General features: G+C 39.3%; 1 long non-coding RNA gene across 1 annotated transcript in view; it reads right to left on the bottom strand.

The window, feature by feature from the left end:
* The window catches only part of LOC107528692 (uncharacterized), a 392,472-nt gene that overhangs the window by 177,835 nt on the left and 191,124 nt on the right, over nt 1–23,513 (bottom strand). The window contains exon 2 of the long non-coding RNA XR_015715553.1: nt 9,517–9,578. This is a non-coding gene — a long non-coding RNA (uncharacterized LOC107528692). The remainder of the gene's footprint in view (nt 1–9,516; nt 9,579–23,513) is intronic.

Genomic DNA, 23,513 nt, shown 5'->3' with positions numbered 1-23,513 from the left:
GGAGTGACTGGGGAATGAGATGTCCAGGGGGAAGTCAAGCTAGGTGTTAGACGCTTGTTACGCACCTAAGGAGAGATGTCAAATAGCAGTGAACTAAGTACCGGGAGAGATGGGAATTTGGCAGCCATCAGTGTAGAGATGGCACGGGCGGGCGCTCCAACATACAGGGACTGATGGAGACGCCAGGAGAGGAGCGGCCCGAGGCCAGAGGAAACTAAGAGGGCAAGAGAAAGATCAGCCCTAGCACTAGAGATTCAGGGGGGGGGGCTCAGGAGTGAAGCGCTATCTCACTTTTTAGACCAGTAACATGCTCTTGCAAATCCTGTATACATTTAAGAGCCTGATAACTCAAAGAAAATGAAAATAGTTTTAGAAAGTTAAACATCTTTTATAAAATGAAGAATGCATCTCTTAAATAACAAAATGAGCAAACCACGATTCTTACATATCAACTTGCTTAAAACAGAATTTAACATAATACACCAAATCTTGGATGAGATTAGTTTAAGATTTGAGCTCAATTTCAGATGCTATCAGAAGTAAACTCTAACATCTGGGTCATACTGTGCTGTCTTTACCATGTAGTGTTCACATGCAAATTATCATCATCATAGCTACTAACATTAAATGCTTACTAGATAAAAAAAGGGGTGCTGTAATAAATCTAACCAAAAGGCTCCTCACAGGGTGAGCTAGTCATGAATTCCTAACTGGCCAGGTCATGGTGAGTAGTCATGCCCCAGGCATATAATTTCTTTAGCAAAACGTTTATCTTTGCCTTAAGCAAGTTAATGTCCATTGTTCTTGAGCATCAAAGTCCTTTGAAAAGCCAAAATAATCCTCTTTTGCAGACCCCTAAGAAGCATTACCACCCTCAAGAGAGCACATAATCTTGTTAACTATCCTCTAATGCAATCTCCACTTTGCTTTCTCCTATCTTCATGTAATCTTCCTTAAGTTCCCTCCTTAGTTCCAAATGTATTAAAAAAACTGTAAAGCCATAATTCTCTGGAGCATCTGAGATCATGCTTTATGGCTTTGTTGTCAGTTTTGGCTCAAATAAACTTATAAAAATTCTCTATAAATTTGGACATTTTTACATAGACACGACATTAATTAATGCAATCCTCACCAGAATCTGATAAATTAAATGCTTTTATAATGTCACTTCTTTTTTAAGATGAGGAACTGATGCTAAGAGAGGTTTACGTGACTTTCCCAGTGTCAGCAAGAATCCCACACTGGTCATTTCTAGAGACTTTTTGGTCCTTGTGTTTTGGTGACACAGTGATATACCTCAGGACTCCACCCTTAAAACTCCTTGGTAAAGTTTGTGGTCCCCCACCCCTTAATTTTCTCTGCTATTCATTTACCTTATATACCCATCTTGCCAAGAAGAGAGAGATGAGAAAAACAAGCTAAAGTGACAAGAAAAGAATGAAGGGGAAATTTAAAAAAATAATCATAGCTGAAAACTCATTTAAAAAAATTTACTAAGATTGAAGTTTTGAGTTTCCTGGCAGCACAAGCAAAAAGGAATACACTGTGTATAACAAAATTTCCGTTATCTAATAAAGGATTATGAGTTAGGTGAGAGACTTTTTTTGTCCTGATCCTTAAATCCAACAGCATTTCTTCCTACATGTGTTTATTTTAGGGAAACTACACCATATAATGATCAGAGACTTCAAGAGCAATTCCTCTAATGATTAAAAACAATATATTCTTCATCTGGTTGCATTTAGAATTTTCCCATTTAAAATGTGGTCAACAGCTCAGCATTCTCTAGCATGAGACTGTTACACAGTTCATGGTCATCTCAGCCTTTCTGAACAACTTTCCTAGTTGTCCAATGACTTAAGAACCACAACCTGAACTTTTACAACTGTCACATGAGCTCAACAGAAGTAAGGCTTATTGTATACTCTGTACAATGGCCTATATCACATGCGTCTCAGCAGAGGCAGCATCTATGTGAGACAAAATCTTGGCAAAAATTTCAACATATTTCTTGCCCCCCGGCTCCAATTTATGTTCCTTCACAAGCAAATTGCCATGGGTTTTAACCATGAAAAACCAGTTTGTTTTTAGAAAACATCCTCATTATGAGCTAATATAACAGAAATGACCACTCAGAGCACGATTTAATATGAATTAAACGTGAATACAACTCAGAAGCTTTCTTCTTGCTGAATTAGATAATCAAAACTATTAAACAGTATTTCAAAATGCTTTTCATAATCCTGGGACCATTAATGTCATGTTCAAATCACTGTGGATTTTTGTTGTTGTTGTTGCTTTTACTATTCATAGGGATACAATGAGTCATTGGCACATTTCCAGTGCAAGATGCATTTGAATAATACATGACATGCCCTTTAGCTAGCATCATGATGCCAGATTTAAAACAAGGTAAGAAGTTTCCTCCATGTACACTTGCAGTGTTCAGCTGTTCATAATCTATAGCGTTAACAATTTATCATCAAACCCAGCGACTTGCTGCCAACTTATCAAAGTAGCCACTGGATGCATATGATCAAGTCTGAGCATCTGGCTCTCCTCTGTTTCTGACATTAGCACAGACAACAGAATCAGTGGACTATTGAATGCAATTACAGTAAGCGAGACAGACAATAAAGATTGATAGCGCCTTCTCTTTTTATCACACACAAAACTAGTGGGGGTTAAAGCTTTGCCTTGAGCTGCCTTCATTTAACAATGATTGAAAATATGCAATTGTGTTGGTAAAACACTGTAGCCTGTACCACTTCATTTACTGGACACATTATCAAATTAAATGAAAAGTGAACTGCCAAAAGCAACAGTTATTATATATTAATGATGAATATTTACTTAGCATTGTTCACAAATCATACAGAGAACAGAATCCTTCTTGTTATCTTCTTTGCAGGTTACAGTTGAGTGGGTTTAACATTTCTATGTTTACGTTAAGTCTTCTGTCTACAAATCTCTAAATACAGACTTGCACGAATGGTTTTGTGACTATCCATGTGATTACAATGTGTAATTAATAAAATGCTCTAGTTGTAGATGAATCCTAATTATTGAAGAGCTTTTCTCCCCTTTATAACAATTCTCATTATTGTAGCTAATTCTGTAGGAAGACAAACTTAGCCAGGGGTATATGTTGTGACCAAAAGGTTAGGAACTCCAGCTTAATTGAGCTTCCAAAATATGAAATGCAAAAAAAAAAAAGAAGAAGCTCAAGATACAGACAAGCCACAAATTTATATTTTATGTTTTTCTCCAAAGAGTATTGCTTTAGTAGCCATAGGGGGATATAACAGTTCACCCATAATTTGACCTCCAAAATAAGAAATACATAGGGGCAAAAAGCAGAATGGATCAGTATAAAACTATTGAGCGGACGAGGGAAAATGGATCCCATCCCACATTCATAAAGAGGAAATTGCATTCTAAGCAAATATCAGTAGGTCTGGGAATGCAAAAATAAGTGTCTCATTGTTAAGTGGACAAACATTTGGTGTGCATACTGGCATGTCAGAAAGACATGATGGCAGGCAGACATGATTGTTCAAAGTTATGTAGATTAATTCAAGGTTCCTTTAAAAACACGCACATCTGGCCCTTCCTTTCCAATGATAGATACAGGAAAAGAAGGCGCCTGGATATGAAATGTAATCATGTCTCTTTTTCAAGAGCTCAACAGCCTGAAAAGGTGATGTATCCCAAACAAAAAGAAAATAGGAAGAGGCAGAAGCAAGGAGAGGCGAAGAACCAGCCGTGGGTTTTCTAATACCATCCCACTGGTTATTCTGTAAACAATTAAACACATACTCAAAAAAAAGTGTTGAGTTTAAAATTAGAGCAGCCACCATATGCAGTTAATATAAATAGCAGTGTGAAGTATAGGCTAGTCAGCAGGTATGCAAAACACACCAAATAATAGCATCACCACAGTAGGCTGGGACCCCGGGAGCCAAAAAGGAGTACTGACTCAGTCTTCATGAAACGTAAAGGGTGCAATTATGTTCTCCAGATATACCTTCAAGAAAGTAAATCACTTTTATATAAGTCACTTCTCTAGGCACATTCCAATTCTAAGGTCCATGTTGCCTTTCAATCCTTTGGAGATGTGTAGCCTTTGCCAGTTGTTCTCAAACTCAACTAATTACCAGACTTATCTCGGGAGCTTCATAAAATGCAGATCCCTGGGTCCCAACCTTTGGGATTCTTATTCAGTACAATTTGGGTGGAGCAATGGGTACTCACTATGGAATATTTGGCAAAAAACAAAACAAGCAAACAAACAAAAAGCCATGAAAAAGCAGAGAGAAAACCTATCATCAATAAAGCCTCGGTCCATGATCCATCTTTTTATTCATGCACATCTTTTTATCTGTGAATGTAAAATTTCTCAAGTCAATAATATTTTCAATAACTATGATGGGGAGAGTCAGTTTATAAAAATTTAAATGAAAAAGAAATACATGCTTATGGCTAAAAATCAACACACTATGTAATAATGCAAGGAAGAACACGAAAGAATGCTTTTGCTAGCCCCTCTATACAGATGTCTCTATAGTCTTCACAGTTTTACTACGGGGGGGGGGGGGGGGTGGGTATGGGCAGGATTGTGTCCCAACCACTTCCACCTGCTTCAATGAAGTTTTCTTCTCATTGGCTCACTGTGTAGTCCTCACTCAGCCAGTCTTGCCATTTTTTAAAGAGGGAATTGCTCCATATGTAGCTGTAGACGCAGTGTGTCCGTGGGAGGAGGTGAGTTCACGATCTTCCTACATACATCACCATGTGGAGTCTGTCACCCTTCATGTATTCGCTTTTAATGTATTTGTGTATGCGTTTTACATAACCCAAATTGGACTTCACATACTGTTCTGTGAGTTGACATTTTCACTTCATGCTATTCTGATTTATATCCAGATCTATCTAAAACTATCTACATTTCTTATTATTTCTAATGGCTATCTAGTATTCCATGGCATAAATAATCATAAATATTTTAGCCTTTCCTTAGTTTTACTATTGTCCCTAACTAATTAGTTTTACAAAACAAAAAAAAATGTTTCTATGGACATCCTTATACTATATACTATTTACATGTAAGTGGTTTTTTACAGTATAGATTCCTAGAAATGGAATTTCTGTATCAATGATATATGAACTTAAAAATTTAATAGATACTGAAAAATTGTCCTTCCAAAGGCTATATAATTTTCCACTCTCACCTACATAAAGTGGAAGCAGGCCCATTTCTCCACAAGCCATTGATGTTAAATATTTTTCATAATTTAAAATGTTACCAATATAATGTATTTTTAAAATCTTATTTTTAATTTTCATCCTCAGCTTCATTTTATGTTTATAAGGCATTTTCATGTCTTCTAGGAACTGCTTGTATTGTGTGATTTACCTTTTTCTCTGATTTCTAACAGCTCTCTCTACTTGACTTTCAACTTTGTATAATGCAAACATATAGACATTTTTTGGTCTGTTCCTTAGAACGATCTTTGTCAACTAAAATTTATTTTTAAAAATCACATCTCGTGTTAGTTTTATGGTTTTTAAAGTTCAGATTTTTAATACTTGTGGAATTTATTTTTATGTACAATATGAAAATATCTATTTTTTAAAACTCCTCCAAATGATTATTACCATCCAAATACAGCAACCACTGTCATAGAGTGCAATGGAGCCCAAACGCCTGGGTTTGAATCCCAGCAATCCTTTTAACTGCTCTGTTCATCTGTAAACTTGAGATAACACACCCATCTCATGGGATTACAGAGAGATTAAATGAAATAAGAACTATATAGAGCTTCGTGTAGTGTCTCCCACAGAGAAAATGTCCAATAAACATTAACAGTGTCATCTGCATTATTACTTAGCTCAAACACCTTGCTTTTGTATGCAGCTCAAAGTATTCCCCTATTTCCCAAATTTCTCTCAAAAGGAAGGGCTGTGTCTTGATTTAGATTTTCATGGAACAACCTCCTTTATGGAGCCCAGGGTCCCTTAAGGAAATGCCACTTTAAAACGTTAGATACATTTATTTCCTTGGTCACCAGACTATTTCTACAGTAGTTGAGCCTGAGGGCCTTAAGAGCAACGTGTGGGCTGATGCAAGTTGATTACAGCACAGCATTCTGAGTGTTGCTGGCAACACTTAGCTTAATCAAAGAATGAGTTTGGCACTTAGCGACACATTTTTAAAAGATGTGTGGGCAACTTCTGTCTGGCAGCCCAGCTCTGACTTTCCAGTGGCCCCTGAGGTGTCTGGGACTCCTACACTCAGAGCCACTGTCTCCAGTAGACAAAGGGAAAGCCTGGTGGCCCTTCCCTCTGAGAGACCAGAGGACAAAGCCCTGGTCAGTGCCCCTCAACTGCACAAGCTGAGATTGGCCAGGGGATAAAAAAGCTGGGTTCCTAGGGACCCTCGGGTTCTCAGAAAACCCCAGCCCCTCTTTCACACTGTACTTCTGGCTCATTACTCTATATTTTGACTAAGGATCTCTGGGTCTTTGGAGGACAGGAAGTGACATTAAGTCCTTTTTGGGCTTTGTCCATGCATTGTGAGTCCGACCAACTCTGTATCAAAACCCACTTAAATTTTTTTTTTAAGGAACCTGCTCCTAGCTCTACCTCTAAAAGCAGGAAATAAGTCTGTAATAGAGACAATTCAGGAAAGTATTACATTTTGTCCAGCACTAGTATACAGTGGGCATTATATAAGTATCTATGGTTATTATAATTATTAGATAAAAAATATTTATCGAGCACTATCTTGAAGTCAGCTAGGGCTGCCATAACAAAATATCATAGACTGGGTGGCTTAATCAACAGAAATTTGTTTTTCACAGTACTGGAGGCTGGGAAATCCAAGACCAAGGTGCAGATGGATTCTGCATCTGGTGAGGACCCACTTCCTGACTTGTAGGGAGCCACCTGCCAGCTTCGTCCTCACATGGCCTTTCCTCAGTGGTGCTCCTCTTTCTTCCTCCTGTTATAATGGCACTAATCCTATCATTTGAGTCTCAATCAAATCTAAAGGGAATTACTTCCCAAAGGCCCCGCCTCCTAATACAGTCACTTTGAGGGGTTAGGGCTTCAGCGTATGGATTTGGACAGAACATAAGCATTTAGCCCATAATAAGCTTCTGTATAGGCCACTAGTAACTGCAAGAGGTTCTATTGTTGTTGTTTTAAATACATGATTAAAGTGGGAGTCTTAAGGACACAAAAATAATCTTAGGCCTGGGGAAAATAACTAAATATCCCAATTTTCATAACGAAGATACGCAGGTATTCTCTCTCTCTCCTATTAACATCTCCTACACTGTCCTTACTGTGATTGGCCTGCCTTTTCCACAGCGGATAGGCGCGCTGATTAGCTAAGAATACATCTGAATATAGAGACATGAGTCAACGGGAGGGACAGCATGAGCTCTAACAGGAAAGCTTCTCCTTATGTTTAGATTATTTATTGGCTGAGCAGGACATGTAGCAAGAAATCAACTAATTTCTGCTCCTTGTGGTTTACCCACTGGCATTACCTCATCCCAGCAATGTCTCCTCTTCTGCCATCAGTCAACCACCACCTGAGCTGCAAGGCTCTGGCCACCACACCCCGCCCCGCCCCCGAGCTGCGGGAGGCCGGCTCGGCGGAGGGGTCGGAGGAGTCGGCAGCCTCAGGCCTGCTCGGAACAGCCTTTCCTCGCCTTCTCTGGGTCCTCAGGACCTCAACCCTTCCCGAGCGAGCTGCCTCTTTCTTTCTTTTCTCTGGACGCAAACGCAAACTGGCAGATAATGCAAAGACATAAGCATAATTCAGATGTAAAGCAGCATCTACTACTAGGCGGCGTGTGCCCGCGTGTGAGTCGCGTCGGCTCCAGGTCGGGCCGCAGGGCAGGGTTCCCCAGGGAAGGTACCCTCCAGGCCGGCGGCGAAGGCCTCGCTCCCCACCCCCCGATTTCTTCCTTTAAACCGCCCTGCCGGGCTCTCGGGCAGGGCGCCCCCCCTAGAGCCAGCCTCCCCGCGCGGGCCGGGGCGCGGGCCGGGGCCAGGGCGAGAGGCGCGCGGTGCGCGGCTCCGGGCAGAGGGGGGGCGGGCCAGCTGTTCAGCTCCCAGGGGCCTCACCCCGCGCCGCCTCCTGGGAGGAGAGAGCGAAATCGGTTTCAAAACCACGTGTGTGAGTGTGTGTGTGTGTGTTCTGAGTTTGTGTGTATGAATGTGTGTGTGAATGTGTTTGAGTGTTATGAGTGTTAGTGTGTGTATATTTGTGTGTTTGAGTGTGTGTGTGTAAGTGCATGTTTGTGTGTTAGTGTGTGTATGTTTGTATGTATGTAAATATGTGAATGTGTGAGTGCGTGTAAATGTGTGACTGAGTGTGTGAGTGTGTGACTGTGAGTGTGTGTGACTGTGAGTGTGTGAATGTGTCACTGTGAATGTGTGTGAATGTGTGTGACTGTGTGACTGTGTGTGACTGTGTGTGATACGTGTGTGAGTGTGAATGTGTGTGAATGTGACTGTGTGACTGAGTGTGTGTGTTTGTGTGTGACTGTGTGTGTGTGTGTGTGTGGCTGTGTGTGTGGCTGTGTGTGTGTGTGGCTGTGTGTGTGGCTGTGTGTGTGGCTGTGTGTGTGCGTGACTGTGTGTGTGTGTGTGACTGCGTGTGTGTGAGTGTCCCCGCCGTGGCAATTCCTCACAGCAGCAACCGGTGGGTGGCTCCGCTAGAGCAGGAGGAGCCCCGCAGCGCCCGGGACAGCGCCCGCAGCAGCCCCCTCACCGCGCCTCTCACCAGCAGCCTCCCGCACCCTACTGGGTGCGGGCCAGGAACAGACCCCGCACCCGAGGCCCGCGCGCTGCTGAGGGTGTGGCCAGACTTCACGGTGCAGAATGCGGCCCCTGGACCGAGCCGTGGGCCCCACCCGAGCATCACATGCGTTCCTCCCGCCGCCCTGCTTTACGCCACTCCACAGCGGGCTGGCCCCGCCGCCCGCAAACCGCACCCGCCGCCCGCAGGCAGCCCCGTCACCTGGGCGAAATCCCTTTGAGAGCAAATCGGCTTTAGACGATAATTTCAATACGAACTCGTCTCCGTGCGTGTGCGCCCGAGCGAGCCCCGAGCGCGGGAACCCCGGCCTCGCCCGCACGGTCCCTGCGCGGTGCCCCGCGCGCCAGGGCGCCCCTGCCCGGGCAGCGGGCTGTTTGCGGGCGCGCTCGCCCTCGGGCGCACTGTCAGCTTCACGCATGATTCAAAATCCCCTGCGCGGCCTGCACTTCTGCCCTGTCCCACGCATCCGAAGGAAAGATAAGAGGGAGCATTTCCAAAGCGGGCAACCCTAAGGGTTCCTGACGTTAAGAGGGTCCCCCCACCCGCCCCCACGCCGCCCGGAACGCGGTGACCGCAGGTCACGCACGCCCCGCGAAGCTGGGCGCTGAGAAAGCAATCCAGAGGCGGCCCAGAAGCTTACACTGAGAGGGAGAAAGAGGGGAAAAAAGCACAATTATTACCTTTAGAGTCACAGTCTAGACTGGCAGCCAGGTGTTTTCAGCCAAGCAATAGTTTCAAATCTCTGCAATTCAGAAAAAGAAAACCCAGATTTAGAATGTGTTGTGGGGTTGTTTCCCCCAGTGGGGCAGGTTAAAGGGGCGAGTGAGTGGGAAGAAAGGGGCAGATGGAAGAGGCTTCTTAACATGTTGGAGGGAAGGAGAAAAGAAAAAGTCCCCCCCCCCCCCCCCAAAAAACAAAAGAAAGGGTGGGAAGGACCAAAGGGAAAGAGACAGTGAAGGGTTAGGGTTTCACATCGACCGCGGGACAGGACCGGGAGAGCAAGGCAGGACTTGGCCAAGAGAGGGCTTCAAGATCAACTGTATTAGAAGGTTAATTCAGTCAAAATCAATTCAGCAAAAGTGGCTCAAGTGATTTTTTCCCCATACCGAATTGACTGCCTTCTGATTGAATTGATTAAATTAACTAGTTATTTTTAATGATGTGTGAAAAGAGAAAATGAGTGCATAAGCCCACTTGCAAATACACAGATCCAGGTAATGCTCTGATTCGAACACACTAACAATCTGGCAAGCATTAAAAAAATACAAATACCTACATACACAGAGGTTTGTATGCATATGCATGTGTGTGTGGCAATGCTGAATGCTGTCAAAAAGCGTCATGGATGTCCCCCAGAATATTCATAAGCATACTATGTACATACATACATATATACATATATAATACATATTCAGAGTTTTGTTCTTTCTAGGGTCCAAATATTAATTCTTCTTGGAAAGCAGTTTATCCTTGATGGAGTTGCTGTGCTGTAAAAATGCACCAGCATCATTCGTAAGAACCATCTTTAAAAGCAGGGCCACCTCCCCCTAATGCACTTCTGTCAAAGTCAGGGCATGATACTAAAAATCATAAGGTCACCGATACTGTTTGGACTTATTACTACATATGGAATTCTAGTAGATGCTTTTTACATGCATTTTGAGTCTACCAAGCAATAATTCCTCCTTTTTTTTATATAAACATAAAGACATGAATTATTAAAAAATTAAAGACATTTAGAATGATGGTCCTCCATACGCAAAGTATTTATTTCAACTTTCATCATTCATAGTTTATTGCATTGATTTTTTTTCATCAGTTTACTTAGTATTAGGCTTCCACTGAACTCATCAATAAGAAATGAGTTTTGTAACTTTCAAATCCACTATATTATTTTAGCTTTTATTTGTAGTGAATTTTTCTTCTCTCCATGGTATTGCTGCAATAAGTCAGTCATTATTTCTTTATGTTTTCCCTTCTATCTTTAGTATTTCATTTCCCTTTACAGCACATCTTGTGATCACAAAGAAAACAGAGACACTTATTTCTTTTAACAGTTGAAATTGCTGCGAGTGATTTAGCTGTCATTTAATTTGATTCCTCTCTTCTGTCTGTGGAGAAATATGTTTAATGTACTGGAAATTATGTTAATAAGAAAAAGCATTATCTCATTTAATGAAATAAATATACAAATATTTCAAAATAAAATAAAGAGGCAATCTTCACTGAGAAAAATGTCTCTTATGGTTTGCATAAAATAAACAAATGAGAAAACAAAATCATGAATACATTGAAACACTGACAAAAATTACGCCTACATTCAAAAGGGGAGGGGAGGCTTGGTAACTGAATTACCCACAAGTTAATCAAATGTCTTTTGGAAAAATATGGGGCACATATTAAGAATCAAGTTGTTAATCTTACATCTCCAATTACCTCCAGAAAAATCATTTTAATTTGTTTAGAATGGACACTGGCATGTTGAAAAGTTTTCTTTGTAATTTTTCTGTGCTATTTCAATTGGTCTTTCAATGACTGCTATGGCTTGAATTAATAATTATCAGCAATCTCATTGAAAATATGACCCAACCCATATAACTACAAGAAAGGTTAGAATTCCTTTGATTTTTGCTAATCAAAACAGTCAATGAACTCATTCCAAAGCTTTTATATATTAAAATTTATTTAATGTACAAAAAGGTTAAATAAATATTGTTAGTGATTTGAGCAAAACTTGAAGCAATTATGTAATAAAAGCGTGACCACGGTAACAGAAACACATAATTAGCAATTTAATTACTGGCATGAAGACAAGCTAAAGATGTCAATAAAAAAAAAAAATCTTTAGTGACAAGCCGATTTTATTCTCTTTATTGCAATTTGTGAGAAATATTCACCACCTGATAAATAAAACCATTTTTATACAAAATACCTAGCCTACCAGATAGTGAAAAAAAAAAAAAAAAACTTTAAAATATTTCTGATTTCATATCTTTACATAGTGAACCATTGTAGTTTCTCCCTCTTAGATTAGCACTTTCTCTTCTCTGAAAATACTGTATTTCAAGCCAGCAAGTAAAGACCATTATGTTTTTTAAAATGAGTTAAAGTAGCAGCTGTTCTTTGTTTCAATTTCATTCTTTTCCAGCTTCAATAATGTCTGACAGAAATGCTTCCCTATATATGACATTCCAAATATCCTATCTTTTCTCATCTCCTAAATTTCAGCTCAGAAACACACCTAATCCATGGATTGTTTTAAAAGGAGATAAACGCCAACTCTAGTAGAAATAGTCAGGCTGTTTGGGGCATTCCTCTGGGTCTTTCACAATTTCTTTTTCTGCCCCATCTCTGTATATAGAGTTATCGGTGGGAGGTGAAAGAGAGAAACGAGTACGTTTGGTTTATTGTGATATGGTCCACTTGTATTTTTTTCATCACAATCCCAAGTTTCAGATTTTTAAACAGTGCTGAACAACTTATCTTAAAGTGTTGGGGATGAATGCTCACTACCTTCTATGTCGCTGATATTTAACCAGCAGTAGAAAACAGATAGCTCAAGATAGAACCATATTGAAGGAAGTTTTCCATCTTGCGATGAAAAGTGAATCATCCTGGCTGGTGTTCAATAACCACTTGTACAAGCCCAGTGCATGGAGTGAAATCATGAAAGCCAGACTTGCTAAGAAGTTTGGTCTATAAATAAACTTGAAGCATGATGGAATATACTTAAAAATAAACTCCAGCCACTAGAAACTTAATAAATAACTCCTAATAACATAGCCTTTTGTAATTAATCTACTGATTCTAATCATTTTGACATACACTTCCCACCAGATACCCTAACTAAATATTCAAGTTTTGAGAGAAGGGTATATAATACAAACTCAAGGTTGCTAAGGAAATTGAAAATGTTCTTAAAAGCATATTTTACTTGGCTATAATTTGATAAATGTGAAGAAGGCAAATAATTGGGAGATGACTTTTTGGAACCTCGTTGCTAATATACTAGAATCATTCATTTCTTACATATATTTGGGTTAGAGGTTGTTCACTTTCATATAAAGTTCCCTTTCCCAGAAGCTTTTGATCACTGTTTACTATATATCACCATCAGCTTCTAAGTTTCTGTTTCAGCCATAATCACAAACTTATTTCAATTTTACATCTGGAATTACCTAGGTTTGAAATGATCTTTCCTTCTATACTTTTGTGGTCCAGATACAAGTTGTCCTAAATAAGCATGTTAATCTACAAACCTACATTAAAAATTCTCCCATATTACTATTGTGGAGGGTGGTTAAGCAATGGGACCCGCCTTTAAGAAGCTCAAAGTCTAGCCCGGCCGGGCGTGGCTCAATGGTTGAGCATCAACCTATAATCCCGGGGATCGAGGTTCGATTCCTGGTCAGGGCACTTGCCCGGGGTTTTGGGCTTGATCCCCAGCAGGGGGCCCACAGGAGGCAGCCGATCAATGACTCTCTCATCACTGATGTTTCTATCTCTCTCTCTCTTCCTCTCCCTTCCTCTCTCTGAAATCAATAAAGACATGTTAAAAAAAAAAAAGCTCAAAGTCTAGTTAAGAAGATGGTGTGCCCAAAGGCAATGGTTGCCTTATAATTCAAGTGTAGCGATGATAAATGCCAAACGGATACCACAATAAACACAGGAAAGTTCATAGGATAAAGAGGGTAGACCCCTTTGCAAGCAGATACTACAGGGAGAGATTTATAAAGATTTCAAATTCAACATCTCATTTGAACTTATGAGGTAAACAGCCTCTTGTATAGGTGAAGAAACAGAGATTCAAAAAGGTTAAATAATTTATCTAAACAAAAATGTATTACAATAAGGACAAAAGCATAGTCCTGTGGATCCTGTGGTGCAGGCATGAAGAGAGCATTGGAGATGAAGGAAAGATCAAGGGTGTGTGTGCAGCAGAGAGGGAGGGAGGAGGTCCCTAAAACCTGCAGGACAAATGCCATGTGATTGAGCTTCTCTGGGTTTCTTGCCTTTAATTGTTCCAAGAATGAAATTTGTATGGCATATATCAGGGAAAGTTTATCATTCAAACACTGTAACTTACCCCAGAGATACAATGAAAGAAAGAAAAAAGGAATACTCTTATAATAGTAACCCACCAGAAACTCTAACTTTCCCCAACCAAACCCCGTCTGAACTTCTCAGCTTTGTAAACCATTAACTTTCATTACACTTTTATCCAGGGAGAGCTGAACACTGCTCTCTGAACAATAACAGCAACAACAAAACACAAAACAACACCTAAATTCACATCCATGTAAAGTGTGAAATGAAAAAGGAAAAATAATATTTTATCATTCTGGGAAGCCAAAACACTTTAAATAAGTTTTCTTCTTTATCACAGTACCTTGTATCCTTGTATTGTTACAAATGCATTGATATTGTCCATTAACTATTTAGGGACATTAAATATTGTTTTTGTTGAGATTCTTCTCTTGAAAAACTCCCCCCAAAATGTGCTGCTAATTAATAGCATGATTATTTGCCACACACAAAAAAATTGTTCAATGAACTTTTAGCGAATAAATTGTACGGCACCTTACCGGGGAGGTGAGGAAAAGAGGGGAGCGGGAAGAGAAAAGAAAGTGAGAGGAACGACCTATCGGAAAATACAAAGGTGTAGTGTCCAAACCACAAATCTTCATGAGTTAATATGGCTTCAGTTTTCTTTTCTTAATAAGAATCTTTTTGTTTCCATGGGATATTTCTTGAAAATAATTTCTTCTAATATTCAATCTGTCTCCCTGTTTTCCGATAACCAATCCTCTCTTCCTACCATGTAGTATTTTAACAAATTTATGCTCAGAATATCTTGCTTGTGCAATGGGATGGGGTGATTGCTTGTAACACTTCATAGAGGTGTCAAAGGGAATATTAAAACACAACAGTAGTGTTCTCAAACTTGAGCAAGCTCAGTGTGGAGAGCCTGGTGAACATACAGGGTCCTGGACCTCACATCCACATCTTGGACTCAGTAAATCTGAGGACAGGCTGGGAATCCCATTTCAGCAAGCATCTAATTGCTAAATGGGTGACTCTGGTATCGGTGTCTGAAGACTGGACCTTGAAAGCCACTGCTCCAGTGAACTCAAAGTCTTTGGACCATTTTACCTGTGATTCATAATATCCTTTCTACCAAGCTCCTTTTCTAGCCTAGATAACTGGGTTATGATAGGTTTGACTGTTTTTAAATTACACACAAGGAGTCACCAAATTCCTTGCTCTAAAACAATGATGCCTCTCTTGAAATATACTCCTTTATGGAGGGAGAACATCATCAGCCATCAGAAAAAAAAAAAAAAAAAAAAATGCCATGAGTGTTATGTTACTGTCCTTGAAATATAGCCACCAACTTCCCCTAAATAGGATCATGCCATTTGGGAGATTAGACTTGGGTCTCAGATCAGTTTTGAGAATGGACTCTCATCATTTACAGTGATGCACTAAAAAATTAAGTAACCTTTGCCTAAATAAACAATTACCTAGGTGTATTTGTTGCTGACTTATTTTCCCTAGAAGTAATAGAGAAACACTCAGGAAAAGATATTTCACTTTCATTTGGGATAAGTCAATCCCTCCTCCCCGTCATGTAAGATACATATTTGTGCATCCACAAGGATGAGCCAAAACTCAGTTTCTCTTATTTCTAGTACTTTTTTAACATAAACATTTGAGACCACTAAAACCCAAGCAGCAATGATGAAAATGAAAGAGGCAGACCTTAACACATTCAAATGTAAAGACAAATTAATATTAGATGCTTCTCAAAAACACTCTCTCTGGAACAAGTAAAATTCAGCTGAAACACAAAGGACTTGCATGCTCGTAGGTTGTGTGAAAAAAGGTGCCGAGGAAAAAGGTGCTTTTTTTTTTTTTTTAATTGAATGTAATCCAACAAAGATTTGGCAGGCTACATATTTAAAAGGTTGGGAATGCTTGCAGAAATTGATTCATTCACACTGTTGTGAATCATTTAGCACACACTTCAGAGAGAGTTCAGCATCTTCGTCTCTGCCTCCCACTTCCTAAGAAAGGCTGTTAATCAAAATGAAGACTCACAGATGCAGCCTTGGGAATGGGACAAAGACATGAGAATGAGGCACATCCCGGAGAACCAGTTTCCTCCTCTACGGACAGCTTGGGTCTTTCTTTTTTCTTTGAGGGTGGAAGGTTTAGTGCTGCAGTGTCACATAAATTAATGTTAGATTATCATAGTGGGATCGTTATTACAATTACATAAAACCAGAAGCAAGTCCTGTATTTAGGAAACGCTTTTGAGTGTGCCTGAGTCAAAAAGTACACTGCCCATTTCACTTAAACACAGATTGCCTCCAAACTGTAGGACTACAAAGGAGCACATTATAAATTATCTGAGTGAAATGATTAAAAGCATCTCTATTTGTAAAAAACACCTTGTGATTATAAAAGAAAATTAAATGTCTTTCTTTTAAATTTTTATACATTTTAATGCATTTTTAAAATAATAAGTAAAGCAATTCAGTGGTGGACTTTAGACCAGGGCATTAGAGACAGACCATGTAAAAACTGCAGTTCAGACACACACACACACACACACACACACACACACACACAACTAATAACTTAATAAGGCCAATAAAACTTGCCAGGTTTATTTTATTTGGAGAGTACCAGTAAATTCACTAGTACTTTAGCAATAAAAGATGATAAATTGTCAGTTCAGTAAAATATGCAAGTGCTATTGTAAATGGTTAGGGTTTACAAATGATGTTTTCAAATAATTAAAATAACAAAAAAAATTATAGTTAAAGAAAATACACAGAGTAAATATGTATTTACTTTCCAGGAAATAGACAAAAGCAAATGTAGTTTTGTGAGACCAAAGTAGGATGAGCCATAGCAGTGGATGGGATTATGTGAAGTGCACCGACCACACCCACACAGGTTTCCCCATTCACTACACCGTGACCACTACGCACAATGTTAAGCTCTCGGGTATGTGCCCTGTCCCCAAAAAGGTCTTCTCCCACAATTATTGCAATATAATTATGATCTTATTCATGTAAGTATTTTTTAATATATATATATATTTTTTTTTATTGATTTCAGGGAGAGAGAGAGAGAAACATCAATGATGAGAAAGAGCCATTGACCAGCTGCCTCCCGCACGCCCCCTGCTGGAGATCAAGCCCACAACCCGGGCATGTGCCCTGACTGGGAATCAAACCGTGACCTCCTGGTTCATGGGTCGATGCTCTGCCACTGAGCCAAACCGGCCAGGCTTATGTAAGTATTAACATCATAGTCATCTAGGAAAAGTAACAGGAAGGGGAGTGAGCAGAGGGAATTACTTTTTTTCAAGTGTTTGTGGTAATAGAGAACTCACAACCCAAATAACAGCTCATTTAAAGGTCACTTACATTTGTTTTTAAGACGCATAATATACCTACTTATAGACATTTTAACCTATCCCTCCGGTAGACAAAAACAAAAGTAGTAAAATACAAATTTACTGCTTTGTCATTTGGCCTGAAGCAGAAAATGTGATTCTTAATTCTTTATCATAAAACACTTACTTCCTGCCTTCAAGATGCTGGTATGTTTTACTTTTAATTTAACTCTCAGAGCCACCATATCCCTATCACCATTTGGCAAATGATGGTGAGGGAAGAGAGTGGGTGAGTAACTTGCCTGGCTCGGTGTGTCAACACCTGCCTTACCAGTGCCTGTGCTATATCAAAGGTGGAAGGTGGGGGAGGGAGGGGGGGAGGAGAGGGGGAGACATCCAGGGCAGTCCTGGTTTCATATTCATAACCCTTGGTCAGGGCTTCTGTTCTCAAGCCCCGGTAAAGTCTTATTCCCTGTGGAAGTAGGTTACAGAAAGAAACGTGATAACATGGAATCTCTTTCCCTCTATGTGTATAATTTTCATTCGTGTAGGAGCGGCAATTTGTGACTAGAGATCCTAACGCTGAAAAAGTGACTCCTATAGATTCAGGAGGAACTTGCATGTTGTTTGATTTTTAACAGTGGTTCTCAACTGTGGCCGCACAATTAGAATTACCTGGGGAGCTTTTTAAAAAAGTTTGTAAGCAATAAAATGGGAATAATAGTGTGTTACGTATCAAAGCTGAAGAATTAAATTAGAAGGTTTTTCCCTATCCCTTCCAGATATACAGGGTGTCCCCCAAAAATGTACACACACTTTAACAGCTGATAGCTCAATTTTGAAAATGAAATGTTTTTTAATAAACACGGCCTTTATAATTATTCAAAGTCTGTGTATATATTTTGAGGGGACACCCTATAGATTGACCTGAAGCTCAAGGCACTTGTTTTTGCATCTCAGAGGAGGGAAAGTGGGAGATAAGCACACAAATGAAAGGATATTATTAGCACCAATTCTTAAAAAAAAAAAAAAAATCAAAGTTCTCTACTTAGATGGGAACACATATATTTGATAAATACATGTTAAAAGCTAGCTTAGAATAATTTTTGAATTGCATTTTCTCAAAATCTCATTTCAAATTCACATTTACTTTTATACAATTTAAGATCCTTGGAGGCAATGAGCTATTGTTATAAGATGGATGGGTTCCTCTTCCAACATATTAGGATAATGACACTGCCCATATTCAGGCTGCAACCTTTACCTGAAAAATCTCTGAAAGGAAAAAAACCCTACCCTGAGAGGCATGTGTCAAAACTTAATCATTCGACTTCTCAAGTAAAAAGTTATAAAAAAAAATGATAGCAGGCCACCATTTTCATTTTAATTTTTAAAGAAAAGTATTCCAAAATTGTAATGACAGTCAAAAGCATTTTGACTCCACTGATGCTTTTTGGGTTCCAGTCATAGCACCATGTTAATGGCAGCATTGTGAATGCCTTAAAGTAAAACCAGTAGGGCAGATATTTCGTTAAAGTCTTAGATTCCTTTTTAACTTCCGTAGTAGGATTGGGTGACATGATAATTATGTTATATAGAGATTTATTACATTTTGATACCAGGAAACATCCCTTGGCCTATATTTATATCTGTGATATACCTGAGGTTTGCACGGAAAGCAAGACTCGTACAAGAGCAACGAGGAGCTCAAACACAATACTTGACCTAAATACATTATGTAGCACTGGGTATCTGTTAAATAGGTCAGCCCGGGCTCTTAAAAGTTATGCAAAACTTATTTCTGCCACACAGGAGATATGTCACTAGTCAAGCTGCATAAAAATCAGCTTTCTAGGCAGGAAGAAAATGCTCCTCATCACTAGGAGGGGAAAACTCTTTGCCATACATAAAATGTCTTAAATACTACACTACGCTTGTCATATGTCTTTAGGCCACAGAAAGTAATAAAAGCAATGAGGCTGATGAAATGCCTAACAATTCCAGGATTCATTTAAGTGGATGGGAGTTCTTTGAACACTGCTACAGAAATTCTATTCTTCCAGCAAAAGCAAATGAGATTTCGAAGGTACACAGGTCCCAGCTACCAAATCAAAATGATGCTTAGTGTCACAGGATGCAGCCCTGGACGAGTGCTTTTTCCAATAACAAAACATGGAAGCTATAACTCATCAGGGCCAGGGTGGTTCCACCTGGACCTCCCCTCCTACTTTGGACAAAGTTGTCTTGATCTTGCTGAATGTGGCTTCATTAGCTGCCTTAAGTGCGCAGGGTGTTATTTTCAAAACATCAAGTAAATCAAAGGCTCAGAAAACTTTTTCTATGCTCAAGTCAATGATACTTGATAATGCTAAGGCTTCTGCCTGATTGCTAGGCACTAAAAACATAGCCAGTGGTTCTCAAAGTGTGGTCCTAGGGATGAGCAGCAGCATCAACTGGGAGATGGTGAAAAAAATGCAAATTATAACCTACCCCATGAAGAGCTACTGGATCAGAAACTCTCAGGTTGGGGCTCAGTGACTGGTGCTTTACCTGGCCCTCCAATTTGAGAACTCCTGAACTAAGCTATTAAGTACTTAGCTTGAGAGTGGACATAACAGTTTCAACCTAACAAAACAACTTTTAATTATCATTAACAATTAGGGACAAGAATGGAGGTAAATTAAAGAACATCCCCAAACCTCCTATTAGCCAACATTAACCTCTTCCTTCAAATAAACTTTGTATAAACAATTGGCAATGTTTATAAGCCATCCAAAATCCTTTCCAACTTGAACTTATAAATTCTCATGGGATCTCTCTGCTACTAGAAAAATGAATTAAAGCAGAGGGAACAAGAGAAAAAAAATAAACTGAGGCAAATAAAAGCAAACAGCTCAGACTGCTCACTAATCATATGGTTTAACCCTTAGAAACTGAAAATATATAGAGAGTTTAAGAAGGAAGTTAATTTAATAGTAAGGTGACATTTGTGGAATCTTTAAGAAAATCTCTTGAAGAGTGAACCTTTATAGGGAGGCACTAGGGAATTTAAATTCCCCAAGTCTCCATAGATTTGTGAGCGTAATAATGTACTCTGAGTTTGGATGTTTGGTCCTGATCAGTAGCTCTGACACTCTGAAATAAAATCAGATGCCTCAGACTTCTCACTGAAGGACTCAGTTTTTACCTCTCACCTCATTAGCCTCCACACTCTCTTAGTAGGTTTGGTTTAATGTATGTGAGTTCCATTTCTGAGAGCGCAAACTCTTATAATTTTGCATGATTGAAAGACATTCATTAAAGAGACAGGAAATGAAGTGTATGCAAATTTGAAGCAAGCTAATAAATTTCTTTAAAGAAAAAAACAAAACAAAAACCCTATCCATTCCTGGTTACACACTAAAACACAAAACAGATCACAGCTGCTCAACGAAACTGCAATCCACTCTGGGAAATGGCACCCACCTTATCCCATCCACCTGTTTGCCGACAGCCAGGCAGCATGAAATCTGCATGAGGAAGCTCAATGGCAAAAAGCAAACAGGCTCCTTCATTTTGCACTATCACATGAGACTCTCGACCAGGTTTTTACTGCAAGCCTCTTGCTGGTGTACTGAACTTCACAGAGGTTACTCACATACTGCAGGTAGCTCTGGAGTCAAATTCAGCTCCTCTGGGACAAGCGATTATTATATTCTCTCTGACCTAGCCTAGCGAGTGAGCAATGCTCCACACACACAGCATTTCTGCCCTGGAGGCATTCATGTCCCACCACCTTACCCCCCAACGCTCACAACCGCGCTAGGCAAAGTGACAAAAATAAGTCTGCCCTTTCTTTGTGTATTGAAAACAAAATGCGTGCAATGCTGCTGCTAGCTTTTATTGCTTTGTTATTTCATCATTATTCACCGCAGTTCTTTGCCTTCATTTGCAGAGTTTGGGTTTTAATGTAATGGCCATTCAATAAAAATGTTGCTTTTAAGGGTTTGCATATCATGCCATTTTCTCTTCAACCCTTCAGCAACCATATGGCAAGCAATCAGGTCTGCAATCACTAGGTCCATATTATGTAGAGCATGATTTCGGCATTATGCTATTACCCATCTGTTTCTGTAGAAAAAGACATGAACCCGTGTATAAGAGGTCAGTGGTTTCATTGCACACTGTATTCCAGAAATCTATCTCTGTTCACTTGAGATCACTTTTGTGATTTACTCTAGTTTCCAGGCCAGACTTTCTCTCCCTCTCTCCTTTTTTTTTTTTTTTTTAAAGAAATACAGACAATCAGCACAATTTGTCTGTCTGCCTATTGTATAAAAGTATTTGTAACTGTCAGAGCAGACACTTAAACTTTCTTACTTAAGGATATTTATCCAGAGATTCTGCACTTAAAAAAAAAAATGTGGGTGGTGGAGAGAGGAGAAATCAATCTCACTGATTTTACATTTTTAACTGTCTACACAATAAAGATGACAGAATTTTCAGGCAGAAGCAGACACAGGAAGAGAGAAAGTCCGGGCTCCTGCCTTCCAATTTGAAGCTCCTCGCACGAACCTACACTAATTTTTCGGGGCCCAAGGAAAGATTGCCATATATGTATATTATATATCTATATCTGTATTCCATATCTGCCCTGAGGGTTCACATACATGATCTTTGAATAGCAGACTCAGTTTGAGTGTTGAATGTTAATTCAGTGGAATGCTTACTTGGATATTTCATAAACAGAGTGCTTATAATGAACTTCAGATGCAATCAGTTATGACCATGAAAAGACTCAAAGTTTGGAACTCCATCTATCGTAATAAGCCAATGACCCTGTTAGGCAAAACTTGTTACAAAATACCTCCACTGTCTTCTATACTGTTCCAGGCTGCTCTCAGCCCAACACTGATTTAGGAAGTAGGGCAGAAACACACCAAATGGGTATGAAGCCTGAGACTTGGAACCTTTTGCAAAATCTTTTGGGGCCATCGGGAGTGGCTCAAAGTAGATGTGCTTTTCTGCCCCATCCGCTGGTTCTCAAACCTGGCTCCATGTTGGAATCAGCTGGGGAGGTTTAAAAAATCCTGATATCTGGGTCCAAACCCCAGAGTTTGTGACTTAATTAATCTGGGGTGCAGCATGGACAATTGGATTTTTAAAAGCTCCCAGGTGTTTCTACTGTGCAACTCAGATTGAGAACCTCTAGTTCAATAAGGCATAATTAAATAAAGATCATCTTCATTTCATCATTTAAAAATGCAATGGCAGAATAGGTTGTAAATACTACAAAAATTGATGAAAACTGCTAAATGTTCAAGGTATAGCAAGGCAAAAAAAATTACAGGCTGACAACCATCAATTACAAAATACATGCTTTTTCACAGTAATAATAGTGGTGAGATTTCTATATAGAGCTGGCCCACAGTTTTATTTACAACTTTCAAGAAACTTGAATGTCATAGAACATACATAAACAATGCTAATACTGGAACTTTAGTAAAGTACTGACAAATTTAATTAAAAATTTACAATTAATAAAGATCATTACAATGTAATAATTGGAAAAATATAAAGCCAAATTACTTAGTATTTATTCTGTCCATACTAATAATTATTCATACAAAAATTATACAGGAAATATAGACATGTCCCTTTCACAAATCACTCATGTGCCATAAACTCTTAAAGTTTTGATATGTGTTATATTTTAAAATCAATATTTCTTTTAACTATTAAATCTCACTAGTATGTATGCAGTTATTTATTTATTTATTTCACACACACACACACACACACACCCCCCACACACACACACACACATCCTTTAGCAGCCATCAGCTTATTCTCTGTATCTATGGGTCTGTTTCTATTTTGTTTTGCTTAAAATCAATATTCTTTAGGGCAAATACTTTGGAAAAGAAAACTGAATTATTTTCAGGTTTTAAAAAGATAAAGTTTCAATTATATTAATGTTTAACACAATTGGCTACAAGCAAGAAAATCTAAAATTAAGGCTGACTCCCAGAACTTACGATGTTGCTGGGGGAATGTGTATTTAATCAAGGCCCAAATGCTAAATGGATGGAACTTTAACGGTAATGTTCAAGTATTACAATGGGTGGGACTTCATCTGGGCACAATAAAAATGCACCACTAAGATAGCCTAACTCCATCTTCCCACGGTCATGGCCATGACCACAGCCACCCACAAGAACCCATCTTTTTATAGAAGAAGAAACCTCTCTAGTCCTATAACAGAACTATAATCTTGCTGGTAGATGT

This window comes from Miniopterus natalensis, chromosome 13 (assembly GCF_054644295.1).
Source record: "Miniopterus natalensis isolate mMinNat1 chromosome 13, mMinNat1.hap1, whole genome shotgun sequence".
Taxonomy (NCBI): domain Eukaryota; kingdom Metazoa; phylum Chordata; class Mammalia; order Chiroptera; family Miniopteridae; genus Miniopterus; species Miniopterus natalensis.
This window is presented reverse-complemented; position numbering and strand designations above follow the sequence as displayed.